Source organism: Rousettus aegyptiacus, unplaced genomic scaffold, assembly GCF_014176215.1.
Source record: "Rousettus aegyptiacus isolate mRouAeg1 unplaced genomic scaffold, mRouAeg1.p scaffold_m13_p_3, whole genome shotgun sequence".
NCBI classification, from domain to species: Eukaryota; Metazoa; Chordata; class Mammalia; order Chiroptera; family Pteropodidae; genus Rousettus; species Rousettus aegyptiacus.
The window spans coordinates 45,647,554-45,672,229 of NW_023416306.1; the positions used below are offsets into that span (position 1 = coordinate 45,647,554).

The window sequence follows — 24,676 nt, forward strand, 5'->3', positions numbered from 1 at the left end:
GACTACAGAAATTGTACCTGTTGACTTGTTAATGATTGAAAGTTGAGTAATAAGCAGCTTTCAACTAAGACTGCAAGGAACATGTCCCAGTCTAGCATCATGTCAGGGATAATCCTTTCTCATGGAAAGGGGAAACATACTGGAGGAACATCCTAAATTCAAAGCAATGAGGACACCCATTATTCCTTTTACTGTTTCCATCTAGTTGATTTGTATTTGTACTTAGTGTATACATGAAATAGGTGGATTCATTTTAAAGACCCAATGACATCTTTGGAATTTACTGTCTAGTTTCATACAACCTGATGTGACAAGCTCAAGAGTATTATTTTGCAATATAGTCCAGGTCAAATTCCATTCCAATGACTTCTTCGGGCTTACCGAAATTCTCTGCTTTTCTGGACTTTAGTTGTATATGATAATACTTAAGGTATGGTATCAGCTAAGAATTAAGAAATTTGTTATTTATTGAATTGAATGTGGGCTATGGAGACAGACCTAAAACCTTTTTTGAAGTATTTTTTTTTTCCAAATATAAATCTTATCTGCTAGTATGGCTTACTTTTTGAAAATCGATGTGAGTTCCTGGCTGTTGATAGTAGGTGCTCCAAATCTGTTGACCCTGCATATTATTTTCTACATCTTATGATATCCTCTCAAATGTGAATTATATTCTTTCATATTCTTTATATCATATTTATATGCAACCAAATATACAATAAAAAGGTAAACAAAATCATCAAAGCAAATTGTACAAAAGTACCCTCTGCTTTCTCAGTGTATTTGATTACAGTCTTTCATAATATTGTACATTTTTCCCCAGTTATCTTACATAGGCTTTTCCATAGTATTTTATCTGCAAATAATAATATATTGCTGAGCTATTGCAGTTTATTTCGTCATTATCCCAAATGTTATCCAACAAAGTTATTTTTAGTCTTTTGTTTTTAAAATTCAGTGTCCTAACAAGATTATTTTTTACCTTTGATTTTTTTCACCCTTAAAAGAGAAATTACTGGATCAAAGGACATGTTTGGTACAATGGATTTGTTAAATACTGTTTTATCCTTCAGGAAGTATGTAATAATTTGAATGTAACTGATCGTGTACAAATATTTCCAATTCTACAAAGCCATATCAATATTGTAACTTATTTATTTTTAAATCTCAGTTTACTTCACTGCATTTCTTTCATCATTACTATGGATAATTATTTTTGCACACATTGGTCTTATATTGTAATACTGAGAATACTTAACCTTTGGCCAGTTATCCATATAAAGACTAGTTGTGATATAATTATACAAGTGCCTTATGTATTCTGAACACTAATTTGTATGTGTGTATAGATACAGATATTTTCCCTATTTCATTGCTTTTTTAAAACTATTAGTTTTATTGGTTCTGACATAACTTATTAAAATAGACACATTAAGAAATTATCTTCCTTTTATATTTTAATCAGAGATTCTTACTATCTTCCAGAAATAAATCAAAATATACTTTACCCTCGGTAATAAAAATTAAGGATTTATTCCTACTCTTTAATGATCATTTAGGAAACATACAACTTGAGTAAGCAAATTAAAAAATTATAAAAAGATAAATATTTTTAGATATTTAGTACCCCTATTCAAATATTTTCCTTAAAATTTTTTAATTAAAAATAATTAGGGTGACAGTAAATCAAATAAGTTTCAAGTGTATAATTCAAAGGTATGTCATATATATATTGCATTTAGCGTTCATGACCCAAAGTTAGATTTCCTTCTGTTACCAAATATTTAACCCCCTTTACTCCTATTTTAAATTCAAGTTAAACCTTTCCTTCAAAATTCCTTACTTGTCCTCATGTACCACCTCCACACCAGTCCCATAACATATCCTTGCAATTTTTACTTTATAGCCAAGAATGACAATGTTTTAATGGCAGTTAAACATATTAACTTCATTAAATGTAGAAAGCAATTAGTAACAGTGCCATGAATTAGCATCTCCACGTAGTCACAACAGCCAATAAATCACCTTTAAGGAAGGTACATGTTAGTGTGCTGAATGCAAGTGCTTCCCCTTATTCACAGAGGACCTGACTTCCCTAGCAGTTCATTCATTCCAGTCTTCACCCACCAGCAAAATGTTCTCAGCTTCCAAAACTTGTGTTGAAAACAGCCTCTTCATTCCATACAATGCAGGAAGTTCTTACTGAAGTCCCTTCCCTTCTTTCGACCCTCTACTGGCTTCTAACAACACTAAAAATAAAAAGTCACTATTAAGTATATGATGCTCACTAGTCTTGGCCACAAGTACTCCCCCAACTGCCTCAGCTCTGGCCATTTGCAGAATATATCAAACAGGCCAAAGGAACTCTACCTCAGGGCTTTGCACTTACTCTTCCTTCAGCCTGGAATGCTTTTCCTAGCATAATTCAACAGATATTGAACAGTTTGCTTCTCCACATCACTTAGATCTATGTTTGTTATGAATTGAATATCTGCATTCCCCTGAAATTGCTGTGTTGAATTTCTAACCCCCAATGGGATGGTATCAGGATGTAGGGCCTTTGCAAGGTAATTAGGTCATGAGGGTGGAGCCCTTGTGAATGAGATTAGTGCACTTACCAGAAAAGACATAAGAAAGCTTGTGTCCCCTCTCTCTGCAATCTGCCATGTGAGGATACAATGCGAAGAAAGTCATTTGCAAACCAGGAAGTGGGCCCTTACCAGACGCATTTGTTGGCACCTTCACAAATGTTTGCTGTTTAAGTCACTCAGCCTGTGGTATATTTGTTACAGTGGCCCAAGCTAAGACAAAGTTTATGTGTATGCCCCTCAGAGAGAAAGGCCTACCCTAACTTCGTTTTCTAAAATGACACTCTTCCAACACCACTGCCATCACGCCACTCCTTATCCTGTTCTATTTTTATTCTACAACACCTTGCATTAACTTATCTATTTTCCTTCATAATTGACCTCCCCTACTAGAAAGGAATAATCTTAGTACCTAGAATTAGGTTAGTAGGCACTCGAATAGCTGATGAATTACAAATGAACAAAGGTCAATTACGATAGTTCCCCCTTATCTGTGGTTTCGCTTTCTGTGGATTCAGTTACCCATGGTCAACAGCTGTCAAAAATGTTAAATGGGAAATTTCAGAAATAAACAATTCATAAAATTTAAATTGTGTGCCATTCTGAGTAATGAAATCGGATGCTGTCCAGCCCCATCCTGCCTGGGATGTGAATCATCCCTTTGTCCGGAGTATCCACACGGTGTACTCTCCCCACCCATAAGTCATTTAGTAGCCACCTCAGTTATCGGATCAACTGTTACGGTCTTATAGTGCTTGTATTAAGCCTTATTTTGCTTAAAAAATGCCACATTTACATATCTTTTATTATAGCATATTGTTATAACTGTTCTACTTTATTATTTATTGATATTAATCTCTTACTGTGCCTAATTTATCAACTGAACTTTATCATAGGCATATATGTATAGGGGAAAGAAACACATACTGGGTTGGTACTAACCAGTCTCAAGCATCCAGTGGAGGCCTTGGACTTTATCTTCCGTTGATAAGGAGTACTATTGTACCTCTTTAGGAGATAGCCTTAGAGGACAAGTCAAGCCACCTTAGGATCAACGGGCATGCACTGTATGTACGTGGAGTGTCACACCTACTGTCCTACCATGAGACAAAAACAGTGTATCATAGCTAAGAGAGACAGCTCTGGAGTTGGAACCCTGGCTTTGAAATCTGGCTAGGTTGCCTAAATAATGGACTTACTATATCTGCTCCACAATTTCCTCACTTATAAAATGATAATAATAGTACCTATTCCATTGGTTGTTGTACATATTAAACAAATTACTGTCCGTTTATTGCTTAGAAAGTACGTAGAATGTAGTAAGCACTCAAATAAGTGTTAGATAATCATCAGCAATGACTGTCATTTTAGGGACCTTCCTTCCTTTACATAACTTTCTAAACACGGACTATTTCCCCAGTATTTCTTATTTTATAATATTCAGCTTCTACTCTCTACCCATTTTAGTTGCTTCATGGTGCTTTTCATCTTTATGTTCTAATTGCCAATATAATAATGATTTATTTTTATCAAAGAAATGCATATAACAAAGTAATATATCAAATGATATAGAGGACTTTGTGAGAACAGCCATTTCTTAATTTTCCTGTTGCTGTCACTAGTTCCCTTCCCCCAAGACAACCATTCTGAAATTTTCTGTTTTGGTCTCTTGGTGGTTATATCCTTTACTCTTGACAATATACTTAAATCTCTCGTTCTTAATTCTTATCAGGGACGTTCCTCCTACTACCCAGCCCCAGCCTCCACTCAAAACTTGACATGATTGTTTTAATTCCTCTGTTCATTACCTTTGTAATGTTAAGTAAGTAAATATGTCTGACAACTTTTTTTAAAAAGTAAAACTGTCTTTCTTCACAGATAACATAATTATCTACATAAAAAAAAAATCTATGCATGCTATAAAAATTGCCAGAATTAATAATACATGAGCTAAACACTTCACCAAAGAACCTATAAGGATGGCAAATAAACGCCTAAAAATATGCTCAACGCCATTAGGGAAATAATTTAAAACCGGACATGGGCCACACAATATACCTACTGAAAGATCTGAAACGAAAATGACTTACCACACCAAGTGTTGATGAAGATGTGGAGCAACTGGAACTCTCACACGCTACTGGTGGGAATGCAAGAGGCATAACAACTCTGGAATTCCACAGCTTTTTTTAATGACTATACCTTACTGCCCCATTTTACGAGATGAGAATATTAGCACATTTACCCTCTCCTCTCTGCTTCCGCATCCCAAATTCTATCAGCTATCATTTTACTCTAATGAGGTTGCTACCATTTGCAATCTAGCAAGTATGATGAAGTCTGCCATGCTTAGAATATAGGTTGATTCTAAGGGCAGAAAACCAATAAACACCACCTGTCAAATTATAATTATGGCACTATGCTCACAGCCAGGCTAAATAAGGAATTAGGATTTTAGTCTCTTATTATAGGTCCAATGTCAATACTACTGATCCAATGTTGTGACTGCTGTGCCAATAGTGTTAAACTCTATGAGTTCCTCTCATTTTTGATCAGCTATTACCTATGACTTTAACTCCAGTCAAACTCCTCTGCCAGGGAGGTCAGGGACTACAAATATTTCTATTATTATCTAAAGTTTAATTAGCATTGGAGGACTGTCCAACTAATCTCAAACAGCCTTAAAGATTCCACAGGTGATAAAACTGCTTTCTGGATGATTTCTAGGAGTTTCTCTTAGTCCATTTCAATAGGAACTGAAACACTTAACATCTTTATATGTGAGGCATAGCATTAGACACTGTGAGGTATGAGGATAACAACCACAAACCTTTCAAACTAAACTGAATAAGCAGTGAACTTGTTTAATACACTGAGCATCGTTTCCTAGTTTGAATTCCAGCACATGAATTATCTGCTGCCCACCAGGATTCCTTTTCTTTAACAAGTAAACATGAGTTTTGATTTCTTCAGCAAACCTCTATACCCAAGATTCATCTCTTTTTAAAGACAAAAGTTGGTTACTCTCCTCATCCATGTTTTGGGTACGTTCTTGAACTCTGATCAGAACAACTTTAGCAAAACATCCTACTTGCACCCTTGGCTTCTGGGGAGAGGAGAGAAGAATCTTCTTTTATGAGAGCCTCATCAGAGAAAATGTTACATGCTTTACTCGGGACCTATAAAGGTGGCTATCTGGAGCCTGACCTCCTTCTGCAATTCCTATGAAATAAATTCTCTACTGTGTGTGATGTGTTTGTTCTAAGGACCTCAAAGGCTATCATTCTATCTGGCCTCACAATATGCTTTTCAACTAGGCCAGGAACCAGTGTATAGATTCTCACTCCATAGATGAGGGGGAAAAAAGGCACGAAAGAGGTCAAGCCATGGGACCAGGGGTCACTGAAGTGTCAGGTGAGGGGCAGGATAAGCCAGAATACCTGCCTCTTGGACCAGAGATCTCACTGCATCCAGACTCTGCCTGTGCAAATGTATGCAAAATGTCATTTAAAAACAACAGGAAATTCGACCCAATGAAACCAGGAGATAAACTTTGCTCACAATAGCAATAGTAGGGGAGCTGCCAAAAGATATATTTTCTTCCTCTGAAAGTTTCAAATAGTGAGAATGATAAATGACAAGAATTCTGCATCAGTTTTGTGGAACGTTTCGTTAATTAATTTTTTAAATGAGAAATAGAACATTCTAGCTACAGATACATCATAAGCAGGCACTTTCAATTTAGTCCAAGATACATCAACTGATATAAAACCTTACAGAGCTTTGAATTGTTCATCTTTTAACTTCATTCTTCTAAAGAAGAAAATAATTGAAAAGTAGTTGGAAGCTCATGCAGTCATGTTGGGATTTTTGATGTATTGCTTTTGGTATTAGAGCATTAAAATAATCTAGCTTATAAAATAGCAAAAGGGGCGGAAAGCAGAAGGAGCAGCTAGTGTGTAGAATACACTGGAGCTGTGAGGCTGGGTGGAAAACACGGAGCAGGAGAAGACATGGTCCCAGCTGTTAGGACTCGACTCTGCTTGGCGAGATAAGCAGAGAACAAATGAAAAGTCAGCTTCTAGGGAAAGCTCCAAAAGAGTCGCAAGTGCAAGAATTCCAAAGGGAATGTGTGCCTGAGTAACGACTCCGAGCAAGTGTGGGGACTGCAGAAGCCTTGCCGAACAGTGGCATATATGTAGTGCCATGAAAATCTGATGATGTTTCCTTAAATAGAGAAGAATAAAAAATGGAATATGGAGAGATGAAATTGCAAATCAAGATCAGGGAATGATTTTCTCAGTCTACAAACCGTTTCAGAGAAGTCTCATTTAATCCCATGATTTTAATCATGAGCGAGAGACCATAACACACTGTCTCCATAATAGGCCTAACTCGTTATATCCACACTCTCATACAGTTTCCTTCTAGATCCTCCACCTCAATGTCCTGCAGGTATCTCAGTCTCATCTACTACCACAGCTTGAATCAATGCCCAGAGACTAATGGCCATAACACAGCCAGTGTCTCCATCATGGACCTCTCTCCTTTCAGCCACACTCCACCTGGATAATCCACAGGTATCTCAAACGCATGATCAAATTTGGATGTGTCATCACAGCCTCTGCCATCATGTATACATTGCCTCTTCCTGGTATACTCTCTCTAGTTACTCAAGTCAAAAGCCAGAGAGTTATCTTTTTCACCTCCTTTTGTCTCCAAATTCATATGAAGTAGTCCTCAATTCCTATAAAATCTCCCTAAATCTCGAATCTGCTCATTTTTCTCCATTCTCACCATCTCTCTTCTGGCTAATCTCCCTGTCCCTAGTCCCTATCCCCTCTCATTCCTCTCCCAAACTATAGCCCATGTTGCTGATCTAACATAAAGCATGAGCTCACCGCTTGTCTGTGAAAATCTTCCAGTTGTTGCCTCATCTCCAACAGAAGTTCAAACTCTTTAGCTCATCTGACAAGATGTCATGGTCTGGTCCCAACACACCCCAACAGCCTCCATCTTCTTCCACCCACACCCACCGTACCCATTATCAGATTTTATAGTTCCTAACACACTAAGAACTTTTATGACTTCATATCTTCTTGTGTTGTGCTCAGTACAGAGTAAGAATTTAAGAAATGGTATCTGCTGTCACTAATGTACTACTACAAGGATGATGATTACAACACTGGCGATGACGAATAGTCAGGTAGCGCCAGACTGTGGATGGTCTTATGTACCAAACCAAGGTATTTAGATTTAAGAAATAGTAAGCATCTAAGAATTTTGGGGCATAGTAGTGATAAAACTATAACCTCTGGTAATAAGTATCATAACTGATTAAAGAAGGGCGGGAAGGATGTATAGAAGCTGTTTGGGAAGCTGCTACAATAGTTCAAGTAAGAGGCATTAATATAGAAAATACAAATGAGAATAGAGAACATTAAAAAAAAATCCCTCAGGACTTTGTGGCTGCACAGAAACAAGCAAAATAAAATGAATGCTAAAATTTCAAAAGCTGGTAAAAAAGAGCATATTTGACAAAAATTCAGAATCTGGGGAAGGAGATCGATTCAGATTTTGAAATGGTAAAAATTACAAGTATAGATTTTGTAACAGAGGTATTTTTCATAGAGGTAAGAGCTGGGATGGCAAGAGCAGATGAGTAGCAAAGAGAGTGAGACATGAGCTATTAAGTTGTTCTAAATGTTGTGGGCCAAAAGCAAGAAATGGAAAAAAGTCTAAAATGTGACCATGAACAAGGCTGCTCATTGGGAAAGGAACTGGAAGCAGTGATAAGACTACGAGCTAGAGGCTGCGGACATTTTAAAAAGGAAAGGGGAACTAGGAAGTTGAAAAGACATTTGTAGTTAAATGAAATTATTCTTCATTCAACAAATGTTCGTTGAGAGCCATCTTTGCACTGGACACTCTCCTAAGTGCTAGGAATACAAGCGTGAACAGAAACAGTCCTTCCCCTTGTAGAACTTGACTTTCCAGTGAAGCAGGCAGACAATGAAGAAACCAGTAACAATGTAACATCAGGGGGTGCTGGAGATCATCTCTAAAGCTGCTAGGCACAAATGTAGGATGCTCAGTTCTGAAACACTTCCGGGAATCTTTTGACATTTGGAAGTGCTATTCTTTATATAAAGTTTGCACAAAATGAAATGCTACATCATGTTTACATTATAAATTGCCACATAGGAGAGGGAGCTTCTGAGAAACTGCAAAGCTAAATCATGAAGCACAAATGTAGACAAAGCTTAAGAACTGAATTTTCATTTTGTGTTCTATAAACAAATATAAACAAAAGTCATGTTTCTCTCTTAGCATGAAAGACTGATTTCTTACTTCGTTTTCCATAAATCCTCACCACTCTGCCTAAACTAGATGTCTTGGGAAAAATAATAAAAGGGCATCATTTAAATATAGCTTGCCAAAGCAATAATGCTATTGTTTTTTGTTTGTTTGTTTCCATATAATGAATTCATAAGCCTAAGAAAAGTCTAGTTCACATTACTCCTTGAAAATAAGGTAAAGCTTCATAGTCACTTTACTTGTTTTATTGTGGGTATTAAAATTCATTTTCCAAATAGAAGACAAACATCAGGAAACTTGTAAAAAAATTTCTATGCAATTTCTCCAACGAAAAGAGAAATATCTTTGGTAATCTATAACCTCTCAAGGCATAAACCATTAAAAATGAAACTGCCACCACATCACCCATAAATTACCAGGCTGTTTAAGTTAAATGAAAAAGTCTATAAAGCGTGCTTTAGACAATATGTAGTAAACGCATAAATGTTTTATATAAAAAAAATTATGACTATGTCAGTCTAAAAGGTAGCACTTTATTTATCTGAACAACTCAAAAAAAGAGCATAAGGAAAATATGCTCTTTATTGGCCAAAGAATTAAGTGAATGAGAAAAAACTAAAGCTTGCTTGCTTTACAGATAGAACTCTTGAGGCTCTCCATCAAAAACTGCATTTTTGCTTTAAAAAAAAATGTCAAGCTCAATGTATAATATGAGCGTATTTGAGAAACGCAAGTCAGATAATGTGGATGTTATCTGTCTCCCAAGGTCACAAGATTCTCAACAACAAACAATGAGTTTAAGGGCTATCACTGTTCAAAGTCAAAGAAATAGCACCTCTCCCCCCAAAATTAAATCAAGAAAGGGCAGATAAGATTTTCAAAAACATCAAAGTGGGGTCATTGGGTTCAGAAGTTCCCCGCATCCCTGAATGGAACCAGAAGCTATCACTTTATTATAGGAAAAAAGACACACTGTGTTCTGTATAATCTTTTTAAAAATAAAAATAGGTTGTGACAACTTTGAGATGTCTATACGAAAATGGGCTATAATCAATTTTGACCCCTAAAGGAACAAGCAAACCCTTAGTAACCAGAAAATTTATTCTAGAAGTAAAACAGCCTGTCCGAAAGTTCTGAGCAGTCAAGAGTTCTCTGTTTTAAGCTCCTTTCATTGTGTGCTTGAATTGCCAGTTAAAATGGACAGGCTTGATGTCTCAATGAATTTCAGTCAGGAAAACAAAAGCTGTCAAAATTGTTCTTGATATATTTTTTAAGTAAGGTTATTTTTTCCCTACGGTAGTTAGGTTCTTTCCAAAATAAATTAATATGAACTTTAGAGTGAGTATTATATGAATATAAAAATGCCCCAATTTAAAGGCCCTGTTTCACCCCTGTAGCTTATTTATCCTGTGTAACAGACAAAGAGGCCTTCTGAGTTACTTTCCCCCAAAATCTATCAGATGTCTACTCTCCAAATTTCACAATGTTTTCTTGACAGAAATTAAAACTTTGCAGGGGAGCCTCAGGTAGTTTTTAATTCGCAACCCTTGGTGAACACACAGGGGCGAGAAGAGCACTGGAGGAGGAGTCATGGTCATCTTTGTAACAAAGACATGACTCTGGCCTGAGCTTCTCCACAGGCAGCACTGGAGGAGATGATAGAATAGATTCGTGCTTATACCAGAGCATGTCTCATGTAGTATAGCTAAGTCTTGCTCAATGAAACCTTTATTTTAAATATATTTATTATTTATACGTCTATGTCTACACTGGGTTACAGTCTAGAATGTGTTTCTTAAAGAACACTGACTTAACCACAAAGGGTTGGGCGATGGACTGAATGTTTTTGTCTCTCCCCATCCCACCCCACCAAATTCATATGTTGAAATCCTAACCCCCAATGTGCTGGTATTAGGTGGGACTTTAAATTAGGTCATGTGGGTGGAGCCCTTATGAATGGGATTAGTGCCCTTGTAAGAGGGACCTCAGAGAGCACTCTTGCCCTTTTTTCCACCACATGAGGATACAATGAGAAGTTGGAAATCTGCAACTTGGAAGAGGGTTCTCACCAGAACCTGACCATGCTAGCACCCTGCTCTCAAACTTACAGCCTGTAGAACTGTAAGAAATAAATTTCTGTTGTTTATAAGCCACTTGGTATGCAGTACTTTGTGATAGCTGCCCAGACTGACAATTTGGTGCTTCTCTTTTATTTATAGTTCAAGTGACAATGGTAACTGAAAAAGCCATGTGCAAAAATTAAATGGAAGCTTAGCTTGGGCCAATTTATATTAACTGGTTGCTATAGGATCCCATACTCCCATTTTTTATTCCATCCTAAAGACAACTAGAATGTCAAAGATAATGCTTTTAGCCCCCCAACTAACTACTTCCTCAACAACTGCTTTTTTCTTATCTAATTAGCAGTCTTTGGTTCCTGTTAGAATGAGCGCGCGCACCTCAGAGACTCCCAGAGCACTCTAAAACCTTGGGGTTTGGGGTGGCTTGAACAGGTCCCTAGGGCCACACGAGACTTCACCCTATGCCTGTAAGAGGAGCCAATTCCAGTTATGACTCTGGGCCTGAGTGCACTCTCGGAGAGCAAAAGCATCTGAGTGGCATGCTGTTTGGAAGAGGAAATCCTCAGAGGTTGTGCAAGAGTTCAAAAGGCCACCAACCTGAAGAGCCCGGGGCGGGGAGACAGAATGTGTCTGCTTCTGTGAAGACTGAGCTGGGTGTGGGAGGTAAGGATCCAACAGAGTCTAGGGGCTTCTCAGCTATCTCACTTGCTCTGGCTGCAGTATGGATGATGGATTAGAGGAGGGCTAGAATGGACTCAGGAGCCCAGGGTGGCTATGGCTAGAATCCAGCAGAGAGATGAGAAGCTAGATTAGCACAGAATCAGCAGAAATGATGAAAAGCAGATGGATGGGGGACATATTCAGGAAGCAAAATCAGTAAAAATGGGTGATCGATTAGGTACAGTGGATAAAAAGGATGGGCCCTAGGATGGCTCCCAAGACTCTGCCTCCTGCCTGGTGGTGGCGAGTGGTACCCATCACAGAGCTAGGCAAACCTTAAAGAGGACCAGGTATGAGAGAAAGATTATGATTCTGGTGTTGGTTATGTAGAATTTGAGGTGCCTTTGAGATATCCAAGTACAATGTCAATTACATAATCTAGAACTCATAAATATAAATTTTAAGCCCACTAATGTTTTCCTTTTTTAAACTCTTCTCCCAAAACTACATTTCAAGGTGCAACTGCATGAAGCAGAGAAAAGAGTGTGGGTTTTAAAATCAGAAAAGCCAAGGTTGTAACCATTCCTTACTGGCTCTGAGCTCATAAGCATGTACCTAACCTGACTCGGTTTCCATTTCCTTCTCTACTGTCCAAGATGCTGCATCCCATCTTCAAGAGCATGGTAAAGACAAAAAGAAACAGCACTTGAGAACTGCCTAGAATAGAGTAAGTTCTCAGCAAAGTAGAGCCAGAATCATATTCATATATTTTGTATACCCCATAGCACGTGGCACTCTCCTGGCAAAGAGGTCTATTAATAGCTAGCATATTAAACTAACTTAAAATATTCCGAGAAGTATCAGTAAACCACTGTCTCCTCTTTCAAGACAACCACTAGCTCTTGAAATCATCATTCCACCTGGTGTCCTATTGAAGTAACACCCAAACGTAAGTTATACATGGAGCATGTCTTACCCTCACTACCCACATACCCTGATCTATCTCCCAGTCCTGGGAGTACCCATCACTTGGCAGGGCCATCAACTATCAAGAACATTTTTTATACTCTCGAAAGTCACAAACACCCAATCCAGTCATATGCATTTGTTTTCTTGTGATCCACGTGGCTCTGAGAGAAGCCAAGACCGGTTTTATTTCTCCTGTTGTATTTCTGGCAGAGTAGGCAGATTGCATCCTCTCAACACACCCTGGGACTCACCAGGGAATACAAAGCACTTCAGGAGGCTTATACTTTGAGCAACCAATTTAACATTTCCTGCCAATATTTAGCATGTATCAGAATTTCCTGGATGCCTGTCAACATGCAAGTTGCTGAAACCCATCTCCTGAGTTTCTGATTCAGTTGGCCTGGGATATAGTATGAAAATCTGTGTTTCAAGCAAGTTCTCAGGTAATGCTTCTGCTGGTCCAAGAGCCACACCTGCTAACCTTTCCCCTGGTATTGGGATAATGATGAATCTAACAGTTAAAGAAAAGCCAGCTGAGGCTGGGAAGTTTTTACTTGAAGTGTCACAGGATTTGCCTTGCATATTATCACCCAGGCACCTGAATTAAGAATTACATATGTTTATGATTTTGGTACTTTAAGACCCCACTTTAATAGTTTTGGAATGTTTTGTTTTGTGCTTGATAATTTCTACTTATCTGTTCTCTACTTCTTAAATGAAAATGAATAACTCTTTAGAGACACCGCTTCATATTCATGCCAGAATTTTTTCACCTAAACAAGTAGTGTTTTCCCCTCCTAGAGGACTTGTCATTCTCATGAAGCTGCCATCGCTACCCTTTAAGAACTGTCTTCACAGCTGAACCTGTTTGGTTTGAGTTATATAAATGGTGGCTCAGTTCATCTTGACAGGATGTAGGGGACTTACTCATTCTCTCATTTAAATATTTATTGGGCACCTACTATGTGCCAATCACTAGAAAAGCAGAGTTTAAGAATCATGGCTTTTGCCTTCAAAAAGTTTATAATCTTGGGTTTAGTGTAAGTTTGGGCAGAGGTGGCAGAAAGACAACTGAAATACATAAATATATCAGTATCTATTGTGATGAGTTAAGAAGACATATGAAGATCCTTTTTTGGTTAGATGATGAGAGACCTCCCCAAGAGGAGGTGACATTTAAATTGATTCACTTAGAGATGCTTAAAGTCCATTTGTATCTGCGTACCTGGAGCCAAACTCACTACTAAGCCACCATGGGTGCTTTAAAAATATGTTTAACTGGTACTTATAAATAATAAAAAGAGTAACAGTTCATACTTATATTGTCATTTCTGTTAAGAGAAATAAAAAATCATTTTTAGGCATGATAGTTAAAAAAGGTCAGAAGGCTGGCGAGTAAATATCACTTATGATTAAACTAGTGTCTTTTAGCCTACCTGACATTTCTAAAATGGTCCGGAAATAATGGAATTATTAGAATTGTGAAACATCCTAGATTTTGATGAGCGATTTTCATTTGGATGTATACACTGTTTAATACACATTTATTAAATCCAGACCACTTGCCAGGCACAGTGATAAATTCCAAAAATATAAAGATAAATAAAACATGCTACCCCTTTCTGTTGACAAGTATTAGCTAAACACCTATGATGTGCTTAACCACTCAAGCAGGTTGTAGTTTGGTTTCCTTTATCAAGAGATGTATGACCCAGCAATCCAAAGATCATGATAATGGGCATGGTTTTTTTTTGTTTTTGTTTTAAAAAGAAGTGTATTAAATGTTGAAAACCCACTACCCAACATGTTTAATCTACTGAATTTCTTGTGCCATGCTATGAAACAGAAATACATTTTTATGGCTAGCTAGCTAGCTATAACTGTGTCCTCCTCCCGAACCCCTTGCTCAGCATTACTGAATGGCAAAGATTTAAACATCACCTTTTTCTTACAAAATGGATGAACTTTCTAAGGTCCTGTATTTAGTCTCAGAACTTTGGTTTCAATTCAAGTTACTTATACTCCCTAGGGCCCCAGTGTTTAGATTCCAACCCTTGCATGTACCTCAACTAAAGGATAGATATGCCCAGCTTATTGGGAGCAGTACTGCACTCAATGCTTTACATTTCATTACAATTTCACAACTGACTTTCTAAAACTCCTAGAGAAAAGTCTCAAGAACTTACTGCTCACCCATTATGCAAACTCCCGCAAACAAACTGCACACTCACTGATTATTCAGCCCCATAAACGACACAGAAGACTTTATACAAGAACACACACTTCGAGGAGTTGTCCATTCAAATACAGGTTTGTCTTAACTTAAAATGGTAACACCAAGGCACTGCCAGCTGACTAAACATGTCTCAATTATCAATGCTTCAATTCTTCCCAAGAACAACCTAGTTTGGGTAGGATTACCATGTTTTCCTATATCATTGTCTCCTTAATAGGCCTGTGATTAATTTAGAAGTAGATACAATTGATGATGGGAAACATAAAATCAAGTCTGCTTTCCTTGGCCTAATCTTTTATACTGAAAGGAACCTGACTGAATAAAACATTTCATCAATAGCAGCTAATTGTTTACTATATGGTACAGTTCAAAAATTTTATCAATAGACTAAAGCTTATTTTTAAAAAGAAAAATACTAAACAAAAGCCCAAGTCTCTTTCCTCCCTGATTTCCCTGGCATTTAGAACTGCCATAGATAAGTCCACAAATGAACAGCTGAGCTACATAATGTACAGTTCTAACTGGGCAGCATCTAAAAAATAGACTCTTTCCAACTCCAGTTAATGTACCTGATACAAAGAGAACATGTTTCTATGACAAATACATTTAGGACTTGGTGTTTTACAGAGTAACTAATGAAAGCTCTAGCCATAAGAAAGAAAAAAAAAGATTTTTCCAGGATATTAAATGTTCTGACTCACCATTTAACAGAAGTAAAAGCAAAATGCAAATTAAATGTATACATATTTATTATTTTACTGGCTGTATGACAGAGCCACCTTCGGCTTCTGGCTTTATTCACCAGGAAGAGAAGCTTGGAAAACCAGCGTACATTTGTATTTCTATTCAAATAGTTCCATGTCTCCAAGCACTGATTGGAGCAAAGTATTAATTCTGAGTGATCTATTTAAGCCAAGAGAAACATAGTGAATATATAAAAAGACAAACATTTTCTCCTTAATGGTATCTGCTTGGACGAGAAAATTTAAAAATAAATTAAAAATTTATTTAAAGAAAATTTAATAATAAACATTAGCGACCTCTTAACTAATAATTACTAGTAAACACAAGTGTTCTGTTAATCTCTATGACATCTAAAAGCCAAAGCTGCACCTTCACCATAAAACCCCTAGCACAACCCTGGATATGAACCTTTTTTAAGAATTCCACATTATCCCTGGTCCTCCTGCTAAACATATGTGTGACCATTAGCAAGACAATTCAGTTGTCTTACCCATAAAAGGTGCAAGTGCCTGAACTAGTTAGTTAATATTTGAATTCTCTATCAGAAAGAAATATACCTCAATTTCCAATGGCTGGACTTGTTAATAATATTTAAGACCCATTCTAATTCTTTGTCATCATTTTTCTAAACATAGAAACACTACTTTTCAATATACAGGAAGGAGGGGTAGAAAGAGAAGAGGATTCTTAATGGGAACAGAAACTAGGTTGGTTTTGTTAATTAGGTTCCCCCTCGGAAACCACGCGCTGGTATAAGCATCTGCTGAAATTTACCCAAATATAAAAAGAGAGTGGTTGGTTTCTCTCAAGACAAACTTTCATCAAATAGCACAAGTCAGTTTCTAGTAACATATCTTTCAATGGGCTACACATTACTAAGGGGAAGGAGGTGAGCAAAAGAGCATGGCATAGATGACATGAGTTTATTGTCTACATGGAGAAACAAACTTCTTTACGATGTAGTCAGGAAGAACAACAATCGGCACCTGTACCTGCTAGCTTCAGGAGGCATACCTCTTGCAGGTAAATGATTGTATAGGTTACCAGATGTTGAGAATTTACATGATGAGATCCATGTGTTTTCCTTAGGAGTGATTTCACTCATCTCCTTCATTCAGCAGCTATTTAATGAGTACTAACCCTATGTAAATCCTAAAGCTAAAAAAAAAAAAAAATTAAAGGTATGAATCGACTGAAAGATTCCAGGAAATCCTACCATGTACTTTAAACTAGTTCAGCACCTCAGAATATTTCCAACTCTATGAATAATACAAAACAATACAGATACTGAGCCAAACTATACTTGGAATTTTCTTTAAGTATTTTGTGGTGGTGCCGGGGGGGAGTAAATTACAGGTGGAATAGATACTTAGTTAAATCCCTTAGCTAATATAGGGTTAAAAGTGTTTTTTTTCCTCTAGAGAAAATAACATTGGATTACAAATATAATTATCAACATTTTAGAATGCGAAAACTAGAGAGGTAATTTGATATAAACCTCTTATTTTATATGTGGAGACTTAAGGCTCAGAGGTGATATGATTTGGCTCAGGTCATACAAATATAGTACCAGAACTAGAACTGAGGTCACCAGCAGGCATGCTTATCAGTCCCTAGTATATTGCAGCATCTGTGATGTGTCCCAATTGCTATCAGAAGTAGAACAATGGCATAATCCACAAGGCAATGGACTAGACAGAGGGAGCTCTGAGTTCTAGTCTTATAAACTCCACCGGATTAGCCATGAAACTATGGAAAACCCCCATCTCTTGTCTAAACCTCATCTGTCATGTGTGAACAGTAATGCACAGTGAGACTTTGCAAGCCACAATGCAGAAGCTCTGGCCATCGTAAAAACGTTATACAAGTACAGAACCAACACTGGGTGGTGATAGTGGTGGTGGTGCGGGCTATTTTAGAGAACCTTGTTGTGACTCTAATTCCAGCCACTTGTTACCTTGCTAAGTCCCTGAACCTATGAGCTTCGCGTTTCTCCTGTGGCTATGTGGTTAATAATCTTTGCCCTGCTTCCCTCAGAAGTGGTCAGAATTAAATGAGAATATCAAAACACATTTACAAATAGAAAGGCACCGATGAAAATTTAAGGTATTATTAAATCCTTTGTCTTAATTTGGACAAAAATGTAACGTAATTTAATCATTCAGTGTTTAACAGTTTTCTTTCTCAAGCAAGACATCATTATACATCAGTCTCAGACTTACCCAGCTTTCTCAATAGTCTCACTCACATTGCTGTATACAGAATGCACCATTTCCCTCAGCCTGTGATCATGCATGATGCTTACTCAACTTCCCACTGGCATGAACTTGGCTGAGAAAGGTTTTTTTTTTTTTTTTTTTTTTTCTTCCTCCCAGGGCCTCCTTTCAGCTGGAAATACTGACAAAAGCTTCCATGAACACTGTTCTACTTCATCACACTAGAGAGGTAATGAAACCAACCCTTCAGCGTTCCTCCACTCTGACGGAAGAACACCAGCCTTCCACAGAAGAGAGAAGCCTGGGTGGATGCTCTTGACCAGAGGGGCAACAGGGGTTTCCCAAAACGATGCTCAGAAGTACTGATGGGAGGTGGGGGCGAGCTTCTTCTTTGCAGGAGACTAACACATTTTTAGGCCCAACGGGTTCCTCAAGGGTCATTCACCTTAGAGCCAGGGACTCCTGCATGCTGAGAATGTCATAGAAAAACGGGGTGGGCGGGGGCGGGGAAGAGGGAGGTAGTATTTTGGCTGCAACACTCTGTCTTTAAAAAGCATCAGAGTAACTAGCATTTCCTTGTTGAGAGTCCTGATTTCACTAGATAAGATGAAAGGATTCATCAGCCTACCCAAACAACTTCTCTGGAACAGGTTTCTACCCCAACCACACTAGGCAACAGAGACAAGGAACTGGAGGCATAAGAAATGACAACAAGCTCATCTGCATAGACGAGCAGATAAGCAGACGTTTGTTGTCTTCTGTTTTGCCTACTTCTAGCACCGGCCTGGCAAATAAAACCCTGGCATTCTCCAACTCCGCTGCCCCCACACTCCCACCCTCCGCCCCAGCTGTTGAAGCGTCACGTTGACGGGGCTGGGGAGAGAAGCAGGGGAAACGCAGAAGTATGTTGCAGCATTTAGACTGGAACCGTACCGCACCTGTTCAATCTGGCTCCGGTGCCAGAAACGACCAGAACACCGATCTGAAAGCCCCTCTTGAGATCCCAGGGGCTGCTAACAAGTTTAATCCCGGGGGGGAGGTGGGGGGGAGGACGGGGAATGGTGGTAGTGGGAGATCTCTCCTGCTGCTACCAAACTCAGCTGGTTCTTCCGAACGAGAGGGGGTTCCTGCTTGCTTAAGTGTACCCAACACGATCCCCGAGTGTCATTGCAGCCGGGACAACCCAGGTGGCGAGCGGGTGGATGCCTACGCGGAACGCGCAGCTGTGGTCCCGGAGAAATGAGGGTCCCCTTTCAGTGGCCACGCGCACCCCCTTTACCCTACCCCCAGCACAACCTGGACAAAAGTGGGAGCGTAGAGATCGCAAGGATTCTTCAGAGACATAGAGCCCCCAAGGCCGAGTCCAGAAGGAGGGTCCAGGGAGGAGGGGCCGGGGACACGCAGGAAACTTACCTCACTCGGGCAGCCTTAGGGCGCCTCCGCTTTCGAGACCAGTTGCTCCACAGTCCGCAAGTTATCGGGATGTTGTTGCTACCCACGGGCGAAGGAGGAGCAGTGCAGACGAGAGGCCGCGGGGTCTGAGAGCCGGGGGCGGGGTCGGGCGCTGCGCGCAGAGTGGGCAGGTGCCGGTGCCTGAGTCGCGGGGCCAAACTCGCCCCGGACGCGCCTCGGCGGGAGCGCGCGGCTGCGAGTGTGCAATGCGCGCGCGCCGCGGCGAGTGTGTGTCCCCGCTTTCCCCTTCCTTCCCCGCCAGTCCTCTGGCCAGACTGAGCAGCGAACGACCGCCAAAGCCCCAGCCGCTCTGAAAGGCTCCGCCGCCCGGCGTAGCTTCGCCGCGCCGCGCCGCGCTCTGGGGCGGAGGAGCAGCGGCGCCCCCAGGCTGGGGCGCGGGTCCCGGCGCAGTGCGCGCCCGAGTCCGAGCCAGGCGCAAAGAGAGCAGGCTGAGAGGCGGCTATCGCGGCTGGGGGAGGCTGCAGGCCCCGCCCGCCGGCCGCCCAGGCTCTTCCCCTTTTCTCTCCACCCCCTTGCTCCATCCCGCACGCCCTGCAGGGAAGCTAGACCGGTTTGCAGCAGCGGCGGCGGGAGCCTTCGCTTCAGTTGGACTGAGCGCTCGAGGAGGTACAAGGGCACAAAGCTCTCTGTCCTGCCGCCGGTACCCAGGACGGAGGTGCGGAACGAGCCCCTGGATTTAGCTGGCTCCTCCAAGGCTCCAGAGCTAGCCAAAGGCTTCCCAGAGGTTCTCAGAGTCCCGCGTCCCCGCTAAACAGGGTTGTGTTTGGCTTAGGGCTCCCCCTTTTTTAGGTGGTTGAACTCTGCAATGCCTGGTCACCTGCCCGCTGGACTCCGCTTGCGACCAAGCCCGCACTTACTTAAGCACAGGTGCCTCTCCCCCCACCAGGAAGGGACAGGCTAGGATTCCGAGGCTATGGTGCCTCCCTTTCTAAGGACAGCAGGTGTTCCTAGTAAGTAGGGGTAGGTGGGCGAGGAAGTCCTAGGAGAGAAAAGTTTGGAGGTACATAAAGCTGTGAATAGGCTCTGATGCAGGTGGGGGCTAAATCAGTAAGAGGTCTGAGTGGGCGTAGGACACTTGTAATGTCGCCTGACGTCGATCTAGCTGCGGAGAGGGCAGGGGTCAGATCTAAAGGACTCTCGGAAAAAAATGCTGTCATGGAAGCTATAGCTTAATTTACTTAATAGGAACCGAAAAGGGAGCGGATTTCTTCCAGATGAATCGAAGCAAGCGGTATTTCTCACCCTCATAACTTCCTTCCACTTTACCCTTGTTGAAAAAACAAACAAGCAGAACACACTGATGGAAAACGTGGTATACATTCTGTCCAAGGAAGACCAACATTATATGGTTCTGATCCTCAGACATCGCTGGCTTGGTGAGCCAAAATGAATTTGTTTGAAAGTATACTCTTGTAGCTTTCAGTACATGAAACACCTCTTTTCATTGTGAAATCTTTTTGTACCTCCTACCCCCACCTCCACCTTGGGGAAGTTTGTTATGGTTTAATATCAGCTCGGCATGGAGTACAATAATTCCTTGGTAACACAAATACTTGTTATTCTTAGACTATTTTTGTAGCCTTCTTCCAGATGTGTCTGGCCATAACTGGGAGTTTAGGGGATCAATTGTTTAGACCCCTTCGACATGCATCTGATTTATTCCGGCATCCTAGATCGTCAAAGCTCAACAGGAACATACATACATCTAGGCTAGCTTGCTCATTTTACAGAAAAGAAAACGAGGACCCAAAGACGTTAAGTAACCCAAGGGCCAGAACATACATTCCTTGATTCAATTCCTGAACAGTAAATATCAGAAACACTGCATTATCAAAGTTCTGTTTGGGGTGCTAGAGGGGGCAGTGAAGGAAAGAGGAACAGATCAAAGAACCCCTTGGCTGGTCCGGTGCTAAGCACTGTGTAGGGGGCAGCAGCACACCGCTGTAAGTATAGCAGGCTGCCTGGGCTCTGGGAGTGGTAATCCTAGTTTTCCCTTCTCTGCTCCTTAGACGTCTGCTCTGAAATCTCAGGAGTGGAAAATGAATCTGCTTCCCAGAGAAGCAGTGATAAGTGAAAATACAAAGTCGGTTTTCAATATTTCCTGGGAATGCAGGAGAGGTGAGCACAGACAAAACCAAACTTAAATCACGGTATGCCAGAGGTGGTCACACACATTATGCACAGATGCACACATACATGTGTAAATATAGCCCTCCTTTTCCATTGAGAACCTGAGTGAGTTCCTTCCGTAAAGCACAGATGCCGATAAACTTGTTTTTAGAGAGAAATCACAAAGCAGACTGACCACTCTATTAACAGGATTCTAAACAACTCTATCAAGCGCCTTAAGATCATCATTATTGTGAATTAATGAATAGAACAAGGGACCATATAGTGTGATACCCGATATTTCTTCCTAATTCTCTAAATTTATAAACAGGAATTTTGGAAAGTCATTGTCTATTGGAAATAAACCAAGATCAATATCACTAACAATGATGACTTGGCCAGAAAATTTGGAAACATTTAAAATCAGAAAATACTTGTTTAATTGTTTTACTTAATTTCAAGTATAATTTCTCCAGTTGATTCTAGATTTTAGCCTAAATTCTTAATAATGCCATTTGTTACTCCCCTGAGAAAGATGCATGAATTCCTTACAGATTTGATAGTGTTAAAGGCCACAGATAATGACCTCCCTTTATCTGGGGTCTTTCCCTCTGACTTTGTAGTCTCCTCCCACACTGGGCTCACCCATATAATTTACTTTGGCCAGAAGAAAAATAGCAGACTTGAGGTAAATGAAGATTTGAACAATGTTTTAACAACAATGAGATGCCACTACATACCTACTCGAATTTTTAAAATCCAGAATACTGACAACTCCAGATGCTGATGAGGGTGTCGAACAACAGGAACTCTCATTCATTGCTGGTGGAAATGCAAAATGGTACAACTACTTTGAAAGACAGTTTGACGGTTTCTTACAAAACAAAACATACTCATACTATATGATCCAGAAATCATGCTCCTTGATATTTACCCAAAGGAGTTGAAAACTTACATCCATAAAAAATCCTGCATATGGATGTTTATAGCGGCTTTATTTGTAATTGCCAAAACTTGAAACAATCAAGATGTCTTTCAGTAGGTGAGTGGATAAATTGTGATACATCCAGACAATGAAATATTATTCACTGCTAAAAAATGACCTATCAAGCCATGAAAAGACATGAAACAAACTTAAATGCATGTTATTAAGTGAAAAAAGCCAATCTAAAAAGACCACATACTGTGTAATTCCAACTATATGGCATCTAGAAAAGGCAAAACTGTGGAAACAGTAAAAAGATCAGTGTTTGCCAGGAGTTAACGGGAGGGAGCCATGGTCCTTGGGTGATAACGATGTGTCAATATAGGTTCATCAATTGTAGCAAATGTAGAACTCTGGTGGGGGATATTGATAATGAGGGAGATTATGCACGTGGGGGGCAGGAGATATGTGGGAAATTTCTGTACCTTCTTCTAAATTGTGCTATGAACATAAAACTGCTCTAAAAAAGAAAGTCTGTTTTTTAAAAAGTCTGTGCATTTCTGCTTCTGTTCTTGGAATGCTGCCATCACCATGAGAACAAGCCCATTGGAGGATGAAAGACCCTGTAGAATAGAGCTTAGTCATCACAACTGAGACCATCCTTGACCAGCTGGCCCTCAGTTAACTGCAGAGGTGCAAACAAGTCCAAACTGAGTTTGGCCAGGCTTGGTGCAGACCAGCAGAATCACCCACCCAACTCATAGATTCATTAGAAATCATATGTGGTTGCTATTTTAAGCTACTGCATCAATGATCTATTGCTGCATAACAAACCATTCCAAAACTAGTAGCCAAAAATCACCACCATTTACTATTTCTCATGATTCTGTGAGTCAGCTGGACTCAGCTGGGCATTGTCTAGGGTCACACACTTGGCTCCATTTAGGTGGCCCCTGGCAGCTGGGCTTAATCGAAAGGTCTGAAAAGGCTTCACTCACATATCAGGCACCTCAGTCTGCCTCCAAATGACCCGTGTCTTTCCATGTCACTAGCTTGGAGGCCCAGTGCTAGCAGGCATTCAGATCTGAGCTTTAAATGTTTTCCAAAACGCCTGGTAATTTATCTAAGAAGTATGAAAAAGAGCAAAAAAATTTTCCTAACAATTTTACAGCAACATACAAAATTATATGCATTGAGTTTATAATTATGTGAAAAAAACATGCACATGACAACTCTTGAAAGAAAACAAATAAAAATTAAAGTTCTAGTGCTAGGGTGGGGAAATTCTAAGATTTAAATAGGTTTTAATGTTTTGTTGTTTTTACATTTAAAAATGCACATACCATGAAAACTTCTAGTGTAATTTCCACTAGCCTAATCAATATGTTCTCTGTTGAATTCGGTTACTCCTTTTCTCGTTAATATTTTTTTCTTGTTACAAACAGAGTCACATACATATCTTTTCTAGGTGAGTTTGCACTTTGCTCAGAGATTACAAAAACATAAACTTAATAGCGTTTCATTTTAAGAGTGAATGGGAAGTGAAAGAATATCAGTGTGGAGCAGAGAAAGAAGGGGGGAAATGGAGAATTAGGAGGAGAGCACAGAGAACCCAGATGCATTTCAGAAAGCACCTAAAGTTATGTAAAATTTATACACACATTTTGTATATTAAGTCTGAACTTGGGTGTTAAGGAACTCAGAAGTCAAAGACTTCATAAGAGAGAAAGCACCCCTTTAGGTGGGAGAGGCTGGTTTAAAAGCTTGAAGTAGGTGAAGGAGGCAGAAATGAGTCAGCAATGTTCCTCAAAAACTGTCAAAATCTATTGTAACTACTATAGCCTGGTGAACAGTGTGTTGAAACAACTTACCTGAAGCCAGACAGAAAAAGTTGAAAATCACATGATATCACTTATATGTGGGATATAAACCTAAGAGCAACAAACAGGACAAACAAATAGAGACTCATGGACAGGGACAATAGACTAGTGGTTACCAGAGGGTAGGGGGCAGGGGGCAGGAGGGAGGTAGATGGGGTAAAAGGGGTCAGAAAGTGATGACGGAAAGAAATCTAATTATGGGAGGTGAATACACAGTGCAATATATACATATGGCTTGCTGTTAAATTGTACACCTGAAACTTACTAGATTTCATTAACCAATGCCATCATAAAAACAGATAGATAGATAGATAGATAGATAGATAGATACATGCATACATAAATAAAGTAAGTATGCAAGTAAGTCAGTCAGTCAGTCAGTCAGTCAGTCAGTCAGTCACAAAAATGAACTGTAGAATCAGGAATAAAACCCAGAGCTCCCATCTTATCCCCAGATCAGGCATTGGCCAGGAGAAT

At 39.8% G+C, this 24,676-nt stretch overlaps 1 protein-coding gene across 2 annotated transcripts in view; it reads right to left on the minus strand.

Moving 5' to 3' along the window:
• Window positions 1-19,629, minus strand: part of PIP5K1B (phosphatidylinositol-4-phosphate 5-kinase type 1 beta) — a 271,639-nt gene extending 252,010 nt beyond the window's left edge. Inside the window, exon 1 of one of the 2 annotated variants that reach the window (XM_016135546.2) lies at window positions 19,226-19,628. The gene's annotated coding sequence lies outside the window, so the exon portion shown is untranslated. Of the gene's footprint in view, window positions 1-19,225 lie in introns of both variants that reach the window. The other variant, XM_016135544.2, reaches the window with a different exon arrangement.
• Window positions 19,630-24,676: the final 5,047 nt, after the last annotated feature.